Source organism: Pseudorca crassidens, chromosome 6, assembly GCF_039906515.1.
Source record: "Pseudorca crassidens isolate mPseCra1 chromosome 6, mPseCra1.hap1, whole genome shotgun sequence".
Taxonomy (NCBI): domain Eukaryota; kingdom Metazoa; phylum Chordata; class Mammalia; order Artiodactyla; family Delphinidae; genus Pseudorca; species Pseudorca crassidens.
Window position 1 is genome coordinate 80,787,368 of NC_090301.1, and position 15,878 is coordinate 80,803,245.

Here is a 15,878-nt window from a genome sequence, read left to right on the forward strand (position 1 = left end):
TGAGATATTTCTTGTTTCTTGAGGTAGGATTATATTGCTGTAAAGTTCCCTCTTAGAACTGCTTTTGTTTCATCCCGCAGGTTTTGGGTCATTCTGTTTTCACTGTCACTTGTTTCTAGGTAATTTTTGATTTTCTCTTTGATTTCTTCAGTGATCTTTTGGTTATTTAGTAGTGTATTGTTTAGCCTCCATGTGTTTGTATTTTTTTACAGATTTTTTCCTGTAATTGATATCCAATCTCATAGCATTGTGGTCAGAAAAGATACTTGATACAATTTCAATTTTCTTAAATTTACCAAGGCTTGATTTGTGACCCAAGATATGATGTACCCTGGAGAATGTTCCATGAGCACTTGAGAAGAAAGTGTATTCTGTTATTTTTGGATGGAATGTCCTATAAACATTAATTAAGTCCATCTTGTTTAATGTATCATTTAAAGCTTGTGTTTCCTTATCCAAGTAGTATTTTTTAATAGATGAGCCTCAACTCTAAACATTCTAGTAGGATGCTGCAGAATTCTGTCTTTATTTATGCCATTTAAAATTTTTATCAACTACTTGAATGAAGATAAGAAGATTTCCTATGAAACCTACTGACGGCATGGAGCCAAGAAAGACAGCTACTATGATTCATAAGAGAAAAAAAGACTTGACAGATTAGAGCATCAAGCTGAATCATACAAGATGCTAAATATAAAGTTATGTATTTTGGTTCAGATTTTCAACAGCACAGGCACAGAATTACCAAAACCTTACTAGACAGAAAGTATTTTATATGAATTTTACAGTAATTAAAAACACCATGTCATCTATATATATACATACATACAGACACAATTTTATATATATATATATATATATATATATATATATATATATATTTCTGCTGCCTAAAGAAGCTAGCGCAACAGAGCCTCATCTTTAGACCAAAACGTCTGGGTCAAGCAAAATTCCTCTTCAGGCGTCTCAGTCACCTCTGGAACACAACAACCACTTCTAATTAGGAGGCCTGCAGAACCAGATATCCAGGATGGTGAGAGGTCTAAAAATTCTGCCTAAATTATAGTGTTTGAGAGAGCTACACTTGTTTGCCCAGAGAAATGAAAACTTTGGTGGAGGGAGGGGGAGACTGAGAGTTAATCCTTGACTAATAACTTTTCAAATCATTGGAGAAGAGAAAGTTACTTCAGAAGGTAACTTCATAAAAGATGCAGGTAGACCCATTTGGGGTCAAGTTTTGCAATGCCTGACAAGGGAATGGTATGCCTAAGAGTGAGGAGCGCCCTGCCGATGGAATTATTCAAGTAGAGGACGGAGGAGCAGCCATCAATGGGGATGCTGTCGAATGCACTTCTGTACTTGGAGATCAGGATCCTTAAGGGAAAAGACCTCCAACGCCCTTTCAATTCTATGGTCTTCACTAAAGCTGATGGTGAAGGGACCAGAGGGGCAGAAGACAGACATCTCAGATCACTGAGTTGCACCACTGACCCTGACACAATCTCATACTGCATCAACTCGGCTGACAATCACCTGAGAATAGCTTTGTCCTGCTAAATGCACACAGGTGTCCGAGCAGCTTCTGTGGCTCACGATGACTGGGCTGAGTGAGTGTCCTGCAGTTGACACCTTAATAGAAGGAGGCATATGGAAAATGAGGCAGAAATGAGCAAAAAAAAAGACAAAGAGCAGAAAAAACACTGAGCCTATGTGAGCTCTAAAGCAGGAAGCTGGGGGTGAAGACATACAATTCAGAATGGAGAGGGGTAATCACAGTGCTGTGGGTTCATCAGTTTTTATTGTGGATCCTGGAAAAGAAACCACAGAGAAAATCTCAGGAGTATTTTCCTCCTAAGCCAGCACAACCACTTCTTCACCGCCAAAGGCTCCAATGTTCCCATAGTGGAGAACGGCACTGAAAAAAATATCTCTTCTTATTCAAAACCTCTCCCTGCCATCCATGTGTCCCTGCAAACACATGGCCTTCAGTCCTCCTCTCCCTATTCCCCTGCACCTCACACCACATACAACAGCAACAACAGGCTGGGGATATAGGACCAAAAAAAAACAACAATGCTCAGACTGAAAAAAAAAAATCTTTACATAAAGAAGGAGGAAAACAGAATTCCTATCCCTGCATTATAAAAACTGAAAGGTAAGGGGAATTTTATAGACCCAGAACGTGATGAAATGAAGAGAAAGACATCAAGTCTACCCAAAAGGTGATAAAATATTTTATTTGTTTTTTGGTTGTGAAAAGAAAATAAACCATTGAAATGACTGTCCGAAGGGCTCCAGGATAAGGACACTGAATAGGGCTTGGCTATAAATGTTGGAGAGGGTAATAAAAGAGTTGGTTTTGTTTCCTCAGCATCTGTGTGGGCTGAGCCCTCCTACTTCAACACAGGAATCATGGGCAATGGTGAAAGCCAACCTGCCACGGGGCCTACATTAATGCCTTCCTTGCAGGCCCGTCCAAGAGTCCCAGAGTAGCTGCTCCCCTCCTGCACCCAGGTTTCTATCCAACGCTGACCCTACAGGGAATGCCATCAAACCACTGGGGCTTCAGGATCGCAATGTGTCTTATTTCCATGGTTACTAGTTCATATATACCTGCTTATAAAACAGGCATTTTTTTTTTCAGTCCTTATTTTTCTCAGTCCTAGGAATTTAAGATGAAGAAGGCAAGGTTCCTGCCCCAAGCAGCTCAGTCTACAGTCTAGAGGGCCTTGGATTAATTCTGATGTTGTTTAGTGATATATTTCAAGTTCCTGAAGATAGAGAAAGGTGACAGAATCGCTGTTGTAAAAGCAACTGCTGATTTTATTTAAACCCAGGAAGGATTAGTTAAGAATCTGTGAAAGAGGCAGGATTTTCAACTAACCCACAAACTTGCATCCAGCATTTGCCTTTTTCTTTTCCACGTGTCAAGCTCTCCCATGAACATGTGATACCTCAACTAAGTCTTAAAAGACAGCTCCCCCTCAAAACTAAGTTTCTCTAGGTCTGTGATGAACATAAAAATTAAGGACTTGGAAATAAACTGAACTTTGGAATGAACTGGAACTAAACACACGTGCCAATCAATACTGATCTCTACAATTACATGTAAACCGAGACAATTTACTCTCAGATTTGTCATCCAAATCATATACAACAGGACCCAAGAATAGTACTGAGGACAGTGGCATGACAAGGGACAGGTAGTAAAATGGAAACCAGCTTCCCTTCAGTGTACCTATATCTCTTAGCACCATCACAAGGACAAGGCCTTCAAGGGGCTTTACTAAGATCCCCACTGAATACTCAGTGGTCAACCTGCAGCACTTCTGAGAAGGTACAGGCTCGAGGTGCTCCCAAATCACCATTCATTTTCATAGCCGCATCTTTGCCCTTTAGAGCATCACCAGGCAGGCTGGGGGGTCTGGTTGCTCATACGATCATTCTACGCTGACCACAAAGATGGCCACTTAGACCATACCAGACAACACAATTCCTCAAAGAGACACATAGTTAAAGACCTGAATCTATACAGTATCTTTCCAGAATGAGCCATGGCTCCGTGTCCAAGGCGTGTTTCTGTAATTCATATTACTAAACAGGTGCCTTGGCCTTAGCGTCCACGGCCTGAAGATTCTTATTCGGTTGAAACCAACAGGAACCAGCCGGGATGACTCAGGGGGAATGGTAATGATGGGATGAGTAATCCCTCTCTTGAAGTCACCAGTTAGGATAAAAGCAGTTGTTGATTACCTGACGGGACAGGTTTCTCAGGCTGGCTGAGAACAGAACAAATAAATCAATGTCACTTTCCTCCCTAACATCTTAAAACTCTATATTTAAAGCCTGTATTTCAGCTCACAATTCAAGGAAAGCTGTCCACAGAATTATCCATTAGGCCTCTGGTGAACACAGGGATGGAGGAGACAGGGGAGAAATGGCAGTAAGAACATTTGTAACCTTAGTGGAGAGAAATCCTATAGGAACGCTACCTGGCTCTCTGCTTGTGGTCACTGCCTTGGCTATTTTGGGAATCCTGTATATAAAACTAACCCAATGTCTTTTTTGGTTTGTTTGTTGGTGGTTTTTTTTGCGATATGCAGGCCTCTCACTGCTGTGGCCTCTCCCGTTGCGGAGCACAGGCTCCGGACGCGCAGGCCCTGCGGCCACGGCTCACGGGCCCAGCTGCTCCGCGGCATGTGGGATCTTCCCGGACTGTGGCACGAACCCGCGCCCCCTGCATCGGCAGGTGGACTCTCAACCACTGCGCCACCAGGGAAGCCCCCAATGTCTTATTCTAATAGGGTAAACACATGCAGACAAGTCAGGGCAAAAGCCTCTAACATGACAGTTCATTTTAAAGACTGGAAAACTGAAAACCTTTCCCTTTCAGAGTTATAACCAATCTCAGAAGAAAATCCATGAATGCATTAGGGATTCTCATTTCCTAATTAATCTCAATCTCCCCACTATTTTCCGTATTGCTTTACTCGAATTTACCTTTTGGGGGGAGATACGTTAAAATATGGTTTACTTGAAACTAGTAGACAAATAAGCACAGTATAGTGAATAAAGATAACAATACTGTATTATAATCATCAAACTTGCTAAGAGACTAGATCTTAATTATTCCAACCACTAAAAAGGGTTGATAATTTTGTGACATGATAGAGGTGCTATAGCTACAATGGCAATCATGTTACAATATATAAATGTATCAAATCAGCATGTTGTACACCTTAAATTTACAGTTCTATGTCAAATACATTTCAATTAAAATTCTGAAATATAGTTTAATTACTAATGAGGTGCTACTAAAAATATATAGAAAATAATTTAATAGATGGCCAAGTAACCACCTACATTACTGCCTCATATTAGAGTTCTGTTGGATAAAAGCCAAATAGGTTTATACCGTATGTGATTTTGGCAACAATCTGATTGGATACATTGCTGAGGCTCCAAAGTAAACTTAAGTGAAAAGGCTTGACCACGTACTTGATCAAAGCATACCTGAAGTTTAAATGCAAAAGAGAAGCTAGGGCCCTGGGATCGGAGTGTGTGCTTCAGGTGACATCACTGTCCAAACACATTTATTCAACATCCATCTGGTGGCACTACCTGGGGTGGTTAGCACAGATCTGCCATCCCAGAGTAACCAGCTTTGCCCTTTTTATCCTAGCACGGACGGGAGAAACACAGCTATTAAGTAGACAGGACTCAACGTTCCCGGGTTAAATATGGAAAGCGACTGTGGTGAGAACAGAATCGGGCACTGGTTTGTTACGTGCAGACCCAGAGGAAGTTTTCAACTCTATTATAGAAAGACTTCCTGAAGATGAAATTTCAAGAGCCACTTACGGTTAAATTTGAAATGCTGCCCTTTGGTTGGATTACTGATAACCACCTTTCAAGAAAGAGCCACTGAGGATGGTAAGAAAGTTGCTCAACACAGGGATATCAGCTCAGTGCTTTGTGACCGCCTGGAGGGGTGGGATAGGGAGGGTGGGAGGGAGGGAGACGCAGGAGGGAAGAGATATGGGAACATACGTATATGTATAACTGATTCACTTTGTTATAAAGCAGAAACTAACACACCATTGTAAAGCAATTATACCCCAATAAAGATGTTTAAAAAAAGATTTAAATTACCATTAAGAGAGAAAAAAAAAAGAAAGTTGCTAAGGAGCCCATGACCGTGGGGTGTATAAATACGCATCCTAACTACTCAGGAACTGCCTTTCCCAGCTCAGCTTTCCTGCCAAGAGCCAGCCTAGAGCAAAGTTTTTTCTTTTAACTCCCTTTCTGTGTTTACTGTTGAGCAATCATCTTCACTGCTAGGAAAAAAAAAAAAAAAAAAGGAGGGGCTTACACAAACTTTCAGGGGTTACCTTCGTACAACACTGGTCATAAAACCAACCAGAAAGGGGAATGATGAAACCTGGCAATCCCAGGGTGAGTCAGAGCTGCAGTAAATTCAAGGAAGTACCACACCTGAAGTGTCTTCTATGGGTATAAGGTGAATAACCTCCCCTTCTGGAGGATGAGGACTTCTGCGCGCACTCAAGAGCACCGCGACGGACCCTGGTTTGCTAAGCGCACTGTCTCGTCCTGCTCATCACGGTGCCAGGCGGCCCAGCTGCCTCTCACCTGCCTCCCCTCACACACATGCTCACATCCTTCTCCTGGGTACCGCCAGTCCCCAAAACAGGCAACGTCAGCAAGAGCCACAGGCATCCAATGTTACTCCACCAGCCCACTGACAAAGGTGCAGGCTTTGGTAGTCCAGACTGACCAGACAGGAGGGAGCTAAAGGAATACCGCTCTGTTGGACAGATCCACCCAGGAAGCAATTAGGTTTATAGTCAGGAAAGAACAGCCCCAAAGGCCTCAGAAACAAAAGCAGCTTCCTGCCTGTGTTCTGTCCTCTCATTCCATGTGCTGTCGTAAAGGTAGGCTGAGCTATTCGGCTGCAATCTCTGACAGTCAGGCACTGTTTGGAGAATCTCTCCTGTAGAGACCTGCCTGTCAGGGTTTCATTTCTGTGCTAGGGCATCAACTGTCTCAGCTAGTTTGAATAACAAAAAAGGGATGTAAGCTTCCAAAAGGGAAAAATACTTAATGCAAAACAGGATTATAAACTCTCCCAGATTAGCTGAAGGAAAAGATTATAAAGGTAACAGAGGTTCCACTACTATGGGGAAGGCATCCCTAGGATTCTGAACTTGACAATCAAGGAGTTTTTGGGGTGGGAAGGTGAGAGGTGCTGGAAGAGGAGGGGCAGCCAGCAGCGCAGGTCTCTCCAGTCCGACCCCATGTCCTTCCCGCTCTGGTGGGCTGTGCACATCCAGATTGCCTGGCTTCCCACTCAGATTCTCCTCGAGTCCATTAGGGTGAACAGGCAGGTTCTCATGTGTGCAGAAGATGTAGCAAATACCTCTCAGGAGTGGGAACGGTCACTGATGCTAACCTGAGTCAATGTAGGAGGAACAGGAGGACATCAGAAGGAGGAGGCTGGTTGTGGAGTCAAGAGACAGCAATGGGATTTGATGAAGAGGAGATGCTAGAAGGCTGAAATGACTGCTCTGAAGTCTTAGACTGGTGGTCTCGCCCCCATTCTAGTGCTCAACGCAAAGTGAGAAATGACCCCTTTGAGACTCAAGTCTAATCCTGGCTCTAAAACCTGCCCCACACCTACACCTCTCACACCGAGGAGGCTGCAGCCCCATTACTAAGATACGGGTGCTGCGGACCACTTAATCCATGGCTGCGAGGACGGTCTTAGAAATTCAGCAAAAGGTGTCATTCTCCTTAGATAAACCACCTGGTACCACCTGGAGATGGACAAAAACTGTATAAAAAAAGGTTGTTAACCCACCCTCTCCCTGGGGTAGTCCTTAAACAAAAAGCTAAATAAACACAACGTTCTTTTCTTTGGAGCTGAGGCTTTCTGATTACCTGAATCTAAGAACAAGAGGGTATCCAAAAAGCTAACAAGGACATTATTAAATATTCTCATCCTTCAATCACTTTCCCAGCAACAGAGCAGAGTGACACCGTGACCAGACACCTCACACATACACACCAGGAGAATTACTCTCTGTTCCATGGGGTCTAGTGTCTTTATTATCTCCAATTAGGGTCTCCTACAATGTGACTAGACCCATTTCTGGCCAGATGGGTAAACCCAGAAAGACCTAGTGCCCCTCTCCAAATAGCCAATCCCCCTGTCTCCAGAAAAACTACATGGTCCAAGAAAGAATTCTAAGAGTCAGGAAGGTTTAGTTTCCATTAACTTGAGAGGTTCTCTGGAACCAGACCACCTGGGGTAAAATCACAGTTCTGCCACTTAGTAGCCTTATGACATTGGGGGAAGTTAACATCTCTGTGCCTCAGTTTTCTTGCCTATAAAATGGGGATAAAGTAATACCCACTCTTAAGATTCTCTAATGACCAAATGCGTTATAATATGTAAAGGACTTAAAACAGTGCTTGGCATATAGTAATAACAATATTAATGTTTGCTGTTATTATCATTATCTTTGTTGTTATACTCTTGGGTATGTTACAGAAGACCTCTGTTTTCCAGATGTCTCTCCTCTCAGATGGGCTGAAGACACCATCCCTACTCCAGGATGATTTAAAGTCAAATAAAATAATTTTAATTTCAGAATGCTTTCATATCAAAATGAAGAGCCTAGATAACATTCAAATGGCCATGAATTCTTTGCAGCGATTCCCACGAAGGGGTAGAGTCTATTTTCAACACCTTCCCCTTGACTCTGGGCTGGCCCTATGACTTTCTTTGACCAAAAGAATGTGCGGCTTCAGTGCTTACCCTCTTACCAGACACTTCCGTCATGTGAAGGAGCCTGAGCTAGCCTGCTGGAGGATAAGACCACATGACAGAGATGAATCATCCCAGCTGAGGCCCCCACATCAACCCCCTCCCGGCACCAGCTGAGTATGTGGCATGAGTGACCCCAGGGGAGACTAGCAGACCCACCACCCAGCTGAGCCCAGCCCAACTTGCTGGCCCACAGAATCATGAGCAAATAAAATGGTGGTTGTTTTAAGCCACTGAGTTTGGGGTGGTTTATTACTATGCCATAGATGACAGATACAAAGGCCTAAACAAACGAGGCTTTATTATCAATGACATTTCAAACACAAACAGACACATGAAGCCATGCCACTTGTCTATTTGTCAGCAGATTTACCAACCACCACATGGTGCTTCCAAGCTCTCATCCCACCCACGTGAGGCCAGTGAGGCCACTGCAGTCAGCACATTAGCTTGGGAAAAGCTAAGGCCAATTAATGATCATACCTGGGGAGATGAAGGCAAGCTTTCTGCACCAAGGTAGACACCAAATTAGGTCTTTTCGTGGAGGGTGGTAGGAACTCAAACTTTTGTTCCTTTTAGTCTGTGATAGAATATAGGGCCAGAAATGGCAAGATGTGGCTTCCCTGGAAGCAGCTTTATTCCAGGAGTCTTGGCTATTGTATGATGATGTGGATAGATGCCTTCAAGGCATGAGCAAACCAATTCAAGGTTAGTATCTCCAGGTGAGAATCAGGGGGAGCCTGTCGAAACAAACCATGTAATCCCCATGGGTCCAGACATGCGGCTCTAAGGAAAGCAGGAAGCCCCAAATGCTCTTATTTTTCCTGCTGGTCAAAATGAGAGAATGATTACATTCTAGGCTATGATTTTGCTGTGATCTAAACAAAAATCTATCTCACCCTACAATACAGGGGAAAAAATACAAAGTCCCACAAATCATTGTTCTTTCTTCTGTAACATGAGGGAAGCACAGACAATCAACTTTGTAGGGAAACTGTTCTGAAAGGTGCTCTGAGAGACTCTGTAAGCTTAAGTCCCTACTTATTACAAATAAAACCATCACATCTAAACGAAACAATCTTACTCATTAATTTGATAAAGTCAGGCAGCCATTGGGCTAAAGATTCTTAAACAAAGACTGATAGCATTTGTACAGACATATATTCATTTGCTCGACCTCTATTTGTTGAGCACAGACTTTGTACTATCTATTCTGTGGGTGTGTAGGCCTGGGGAAAAAGTTGGCAGGGTTGGGGCACAGAAGTGGGAACGGCAAGAATTAAACTGAAGGAGCTAAGACATTTCACCTTCTAAGAGCCCACAGGTCTGGTCATCTCGGAAAACAAAATTTCCTGCTCGAAGCAACTCAGCATAACCCAGCTGAGCCCTACCAGAATTGCCGCAGCAATTGGAGCTGACTGGGTTATAAATCAAGAGCGTTCAGAAAACTCCTGATTTCGTGCAGTTACAGCACTGACTAGATGTAAGTGGTCCACAGATGAGGACGCTAAGATGAAGTAATTTACCCAAAGGACTTGCAGCTAGTTTCAATGCAGAGCCTAATCTGGGTGTCTTGAGCTATAGGCCAGCAGGACTCCTGCCAAACCCCATAGAGACCCTTTTCAAGATACAAGGTATTTACAATGTGAGGGGGCACAGACACCCCACAATTCCAGCCCTACTGTCAGCAGACAGAAATGAGCTATCAACGTGGTGAGGAGGGCCTGCACCTGTCACATGCGAGCAACTCAAAGAAACAACTTCCCGTGGCCTAGACTTAAGAGCCCTCTAACCATATGCACTTAATAGAGGGCTCAGCAGCCATTAAAATAGGCTTATGAGAACAAAGGCACAAGAAAATACTTATGTTAAACTTAAAATTCAAAACTTAAATACAGAATAACTATGTGAACAAACTATTCACAAGAGGAAAAGCCATAGCAAAACACACTAACATGTTTGTGACTATAGAGTGGGGATCTTTTAAAACTGGGTGGGTTTTTTTTCAAATTTTATTTTATTTACTTTTTTGTAATAGAGCAGATTCTTATTAGTTATCTATTTTATACATAGTAGTGTATATATGTCAATCCCAATCTCCCAGTTCATCAAAACTGGGTGATTTTTATTCCTCATTCTTTCTGCTGTTCCCTATAGGCTGAATATTCTTTAACAATCTTGAACTATTTATATATTTTTGAATGTTTTGGCTACCTCAGTGCAGAAGACACAACATGTCAACGGTAGGTGGAGGTCAGAGGGCAAAGGGTAGGTGAGCAGGGGCAAGTGTGAAAGCCGAGAGGAGTGCCGGCCACAACACCTGCATGCGGGTCAAAGCTGCAGTGAGGCTGGACCCCGTTCTGTGCTGTCCGGAGGGTTACATCCTGTTCTTTGGGGCTTGGCTGTCTAACTTTGGGCCACTTATCTCTTTAAATCCCACTTCCCTCAACTGTAAAAAGTAGATGTTAATAGGACCTTCCTCACAGGAATACTGTGCAGATGGAGAGAATGCAAATCAAATGCTTAGCCTAGGGCCTGGTAGAAAGTAGGAGCCAACAAATGTTAGCTGTCGTGATGGTAGTGATAGAGATAGTTAATATTAGAGTTACTTTTTATTGCCATTATAATCGTTATTATGATTATCACAACCATTATTATAATGTTCCTAACACTGTGTGGAACCTGTGACTGAAAAGAAATTAAGTTTTCTTGCTTTGGGAGATAATCCAATAGTCTCTGTTTGTCTCATTGCTGGACCATCACTTCTCTGATCTCCATATTCTTCAGATTAATAGCAGACTCTTAAGTTCAAGTAACAGCTTGCACACCACCCAGTATGCCCGGGGGGAAACGGTGATGATGATATGCAGATTCCTACTTGTCTTCTTGAACTTAATTAGGGTAGTACCATGTCATTCTTTTAAAAAGGCAAGGAGTAAAGCATCTTAGTAGATATTCGACAGAATTTTACTTTGTACTCGAAACATATAATTATCATTAACAAACACGAGCACTAATAATTCAATATGCCCTTTAGACAAGAAACAGGAAGGTACACATGGCCCTGGCCCATCAGTTCACAATCTCAGACAACTCCCTTTGGAGGATGCCTCCCTCACCCATCGGATGCAAGGTGGGAAGTCTGGTTGCAAGGCAGAGGGCCTCTGGGCTGGGAGCTGACAGCCCAACCAGGCAGATGACTACTTAGCGGGCCAGGCTCAGGTCCCTGAAGCCTCAAGAAGATATTCCTTGGCCTCGGCAGCCTGACCTCAGAAAACCAGACGTCAGGTTCAGCTTTTTCCACTAAGAGAATGGAGACAGGCCTAACAATCGATACTGGTTGGCCTGTATATTAAGCGCCACACCTAAAACCAAAAGGGCCAAATGAATGAGGTAAAGAGCAATCGTCAGTAAAACACACAACTTTAAACATGCTCACGTGGATGCTGCCACCTTTTCTTGGTTGGGGAAACACCCTCATCCTGTTTTGGATCAGGAAATATCTTCTAATCCTGAACATATAAATGTGCTATAATTACAAATGCTCAAGAATAGCCAGCGAGTACCCTTAGTAAGTAGAGTTAGCGATGTATTTCACTTGATGTGAACACTTTTGAGGATTGCTCCTACCCCCCACATGTTCCCACCCCCATCCCTGGGACAGTTACTCTGGAAGGGTCTCTTTTAATTGACCAAATTAGTCCATCATGTGGGAAGCAGAGAAGTCTCACCACTAACCACTCCCTAGGCATGGGCACTCCCTCCTCGGGTTCATCAGAAATATAATTAACTTAAGCCAAAACCAGGCTTCTGAATCCCAGGACAGCAGTGAGAAGCAAAGGATGAGGATGGAAAAGAAAACCTGGCAAACCGCTGAGGAGATGGACAAAGACAGAGGCCCAACATATTCAGGAGTCCATGAGGATCCTGACCTAACCCAGTGCTCCCAAACAAGAAGCCGACGGTTGTCCAGCATCACTTGATTCTTACCTTAAGAGAGCAAGCGAGGTTGTCAGGCTCCTCTCTCCAACAGTGAAGAGGTCTGCACCCAAACAAAGTAACCAGCCTCCCAAAGATAAAGAGATAATAAGATCCACCCCTGAGGATGAATTACATCCCTGAACAACTGGAATGTTTCCTAACAAAAGGCAGGTCCCTGGATGTCTGAAGACTTTTCAGAATAGAATAGCAGCAATATAATCAATTGAACAATATCAAACGCATGAAAGCCCCGGAATCAAGTTAGGTGGGGCTGTTAAAGCCACAGAGAGGGTGAGCTAAGGTTTTATTCACACACACCTGGGCCCCGGCTAATTGGAAATGCTAATAATTGGTGAAATCATACACTTCATCAAGTCCCTCCACAAAAACGGCTGTTTACCAAGGAGCTAGCAGAACTCCGTATAACACCGACATGTATCAGGGTATGTTGGCAGGTCAGAGCATTCACACGTCCATACACAATGAAGACTCTGTGCCATTTAACCAATGCTGCTTTGGAAGAAAGCCCTGGCAGCTGACGAAATAATGACATGAGACTTGAACCTAGATGACATGGGAGGGAGTCAGAATATTTTTCTACATGCACTCAAATAAGAGAGTATAAAAGACAAATAACAATTACGCCAAATTTTAAGGAAATTCTATGATATATTTATATCCCTATCTGTGATGGTTAATTTTATCTGTTTAACCAACTTGGCTGGGCTATGATGTCAAACACCAGTCTCCGTATTGCTGTGAAGGTGTTTTTTAGATATGATTAACATTTAAAGGAGGGAGACCAGCCAAGATGGCTGAGTCGAAAGACACTGAACTCACCTCCTCTTGCGAGCACACCAAAATCACAACTATCTGCAGAACAACCATCAATGAAAAACATCAGAACCTACCAGAAAAGCTCTTCTACAACTAAAGAAACAAAGAAGGAGTCATAAGGAGATGGGTAAGGAGGTGAAACAGGAGGGAAGGGGGCAGGGCACAACCTTTGAAAGAATGACATAGCCCAAGGACATGACATAAACGGATTAGAACCAAATGGGTCCAAGATGATGGACAAGTCACTTCCACTAGACCTTGAGCCTCAGTATACGCTCATTGTAACACATCAGCAAGCTAAATGACACACCCACAGGCGCCATGACAGTTCTAAGGCCGACCATAAGGATCAAAGAGTGGGCGGTTCCTGGAAATCTCTGCCCCTTCCTGAAATAGCTGGAATACTCCTCCCACTCATTAGCCTATGAAATTACCCACCACTATAAAAACTGACAACCCCATACCCTGGTGCCTTTCTCACCTTCTGAGATGGCCCACACTCTGTCTGTGGAGTGTGTTTCTCTCTAAATAAATCCACTTCTTACCTATTACTTTGTCTCTCACTGAATTCTTTCTTAAGTGAGACATCAAGAACCTGAGCTTCACTAAGTCCTGAAACCAGGTGTGTGATCTCAGTTGGGAGACTGTGGGTTTTGGCCAGGTTCAAGTCCCAGCCAAGTGGGTTCAAGACCCAGCCAAGTGGGTTCAAGTCCCAGCTGCATGGGTTTGAGTCCCAGTCAGGGTTTTGGCCAGGTTTGAGTCCTGGCCATGGGGGTTCAAGTCCCAATCTGGGTTTAGGCTGGGTTCAAGTCCTGGCACATGAGTTCAAGTCCCAATCTGAAGTGCATGGTTTCACTTCTACCACATGGACACTGGTGCTGGTGGGCACCATTTTGGAATCCTCCCTATAGCTTATTATTCCCAGGTCCCAGCCCTCCCTGACTCAACAGCCTCTAGGCACCAGTGCTGGGATGCCTCAGGCCAAGCAACTAACTGGGTGGGGATGCAGACCCACCCATCAGCAGACAGGCTGCCGTAAGACTCCCTGAGCCCACAGCTGTCTCTGGACATAGCCCTGACCACCAGATGGCCCAGGACCCAGCTCCACCCACCAGTGAGCAGGCACCAGCCCCAGAATCCACTGGGCCCTGGCCCCACTCTCCAGGAAGCTGGCTCTAGCCTCTGGACCAGCCTCATCCACCAGGGGGCAGACACCAAATGCAAGAAAACACAATCCCACACAATCCCACAGCCTGCAGACTCAGCTTGTCCACCAGTAGGCCAGACCCTGCCCTGGGACCAGATGGGCCATGGCCCTGCCCACTAGCAGGCCAAAACAAGCTTCAGAACACTCTGGACTCCGTATGCAACTGTGTCAGGAACTGCACCCCCCTCCCACCCCCCCAGCAATGTGACACCAGCTCTGGGATCCCTGGCTCTGCAACCAGATTCCAGAACCTGGCTCTACCAGCCAGTAGTCCAGCACTAACCCCAGGACTCGGCTTTACCCAACAGTGGGCAAGCAAGAGCACCAGAGTCTTCTGGACACTGACTTCGCCCACCAGTAAGCCAGCACTAGCCCCAGGGTCCCCCCAACCCCCAGTTCCACAGTCATCCGCCTCATGACCTAGTCCAGCCAACCAGAAGCCAACAGCCTCTGCACAAGGCAGGGCATGGCAAGTGTCTGGGCCAGGGGCCAACCAAGCCTACCAGACTGCCCACAGAGTCAGCCCACTACAACCGAAGAACTCATGCAGCCCTCATATGGGGAACTCCTAGAGCATACAGCCTGGGTGACAAGAGTGGAGTATGCTTCTGGGATGCATAGGACATCTCCTACAAAAGGCCACTTCTGCAAGGTCAGGAAACATAACTAACCTAAGAGATATATAAAAATACAAACAGCAACTTAGGCAAAATGAGGTGACAGAGGAACATGCTCCAGATGAGGGAACAAGATAAAGCCCCAGAAGAAGAGCTAAGTGAAGTGGAGACAGGCAAACAACCCAAGCATGAGTTCAGGGTAGTGATTGTAAAGATGATCAAAGAACTCGGGAGGAGAATGGACGCACAGAGTGAGAAGTTAGAAAGCTTAAACAAAGAGATAGAAAATATAAAGAACCACCCAACAGAGATGAAGAATACAATAACAGATGAAAAATACACTAGAAGCAATCAACAGTAGACTAAATGATACAGAGGAATGGATCAGTGAGCTGAAAGGCAGAGTAGTAGACATCTCTGAGACTGAACAGACAAAAGAATGAAAAGAAATGAGGACCATTTAAGAGACTATTAGGACAACATCAAGCACACTGATATTTGCATTATAGGGGTCCCAGAAGAAGACAGAGAGAAAGGGGCTGAGAACATATCTGAAGACATAATAGCTGAAAACTTCCCTAACTTGGCAAAGGAAACAGTCACCCAAGTGCAGAAAGCACAGAGAGTCCCATACAGGATTAACCCAAAGAGGAACATACTAAGACACACTGTAATTAAAATGGCAAAAATTAAAGAAAAAGAGAGAATATTAAAAGCAGCAAGGGAAAAGCAACAAATTACAAAGGGAACACCCATAACACTATCAGCTGACTTCTCTGCAGAAACTCTGCAGGCCAGAAGGAACTAGGATGATATATTTAAAGTGATGAAAGGGAATAACCTATAACTAAGACTACTCTACACAGCAAGACTCTCAACCAGATTTGGT

At 44.1% G+C, this 15,878-nt stretch overlaps 1 protein-coding gene across 2 annotated transcripts in view; it reads right to left on the reverse strand.

Moving 5' to 3' along the window:
* LYPD6B (LY6/PLAUR domain containing 6B) overlaps nucleotides 1-15,878 on the reverse strand; it is a 232,646-nt gene that overhangs the window by 61,726 nt on the left and 155,042 nt on the right. Inside the window, exon 1 of one of the 2 annotated variants that reach the window (XM_067741990.1) lies at nucleotides 1,534-1,585. The exons of the other annotated variant lie outside the window; for it this stretch is intronic. The gene's annotated coding sequence lies outside the window, so the exon portion shown is untranslated. Of the gene's footprint in view, nucleotides 1-1,533; nucleotides 1,586-15,878 lie in introns of those variants that run through there. 2 annotated transcript variants of the gene reach the window in all.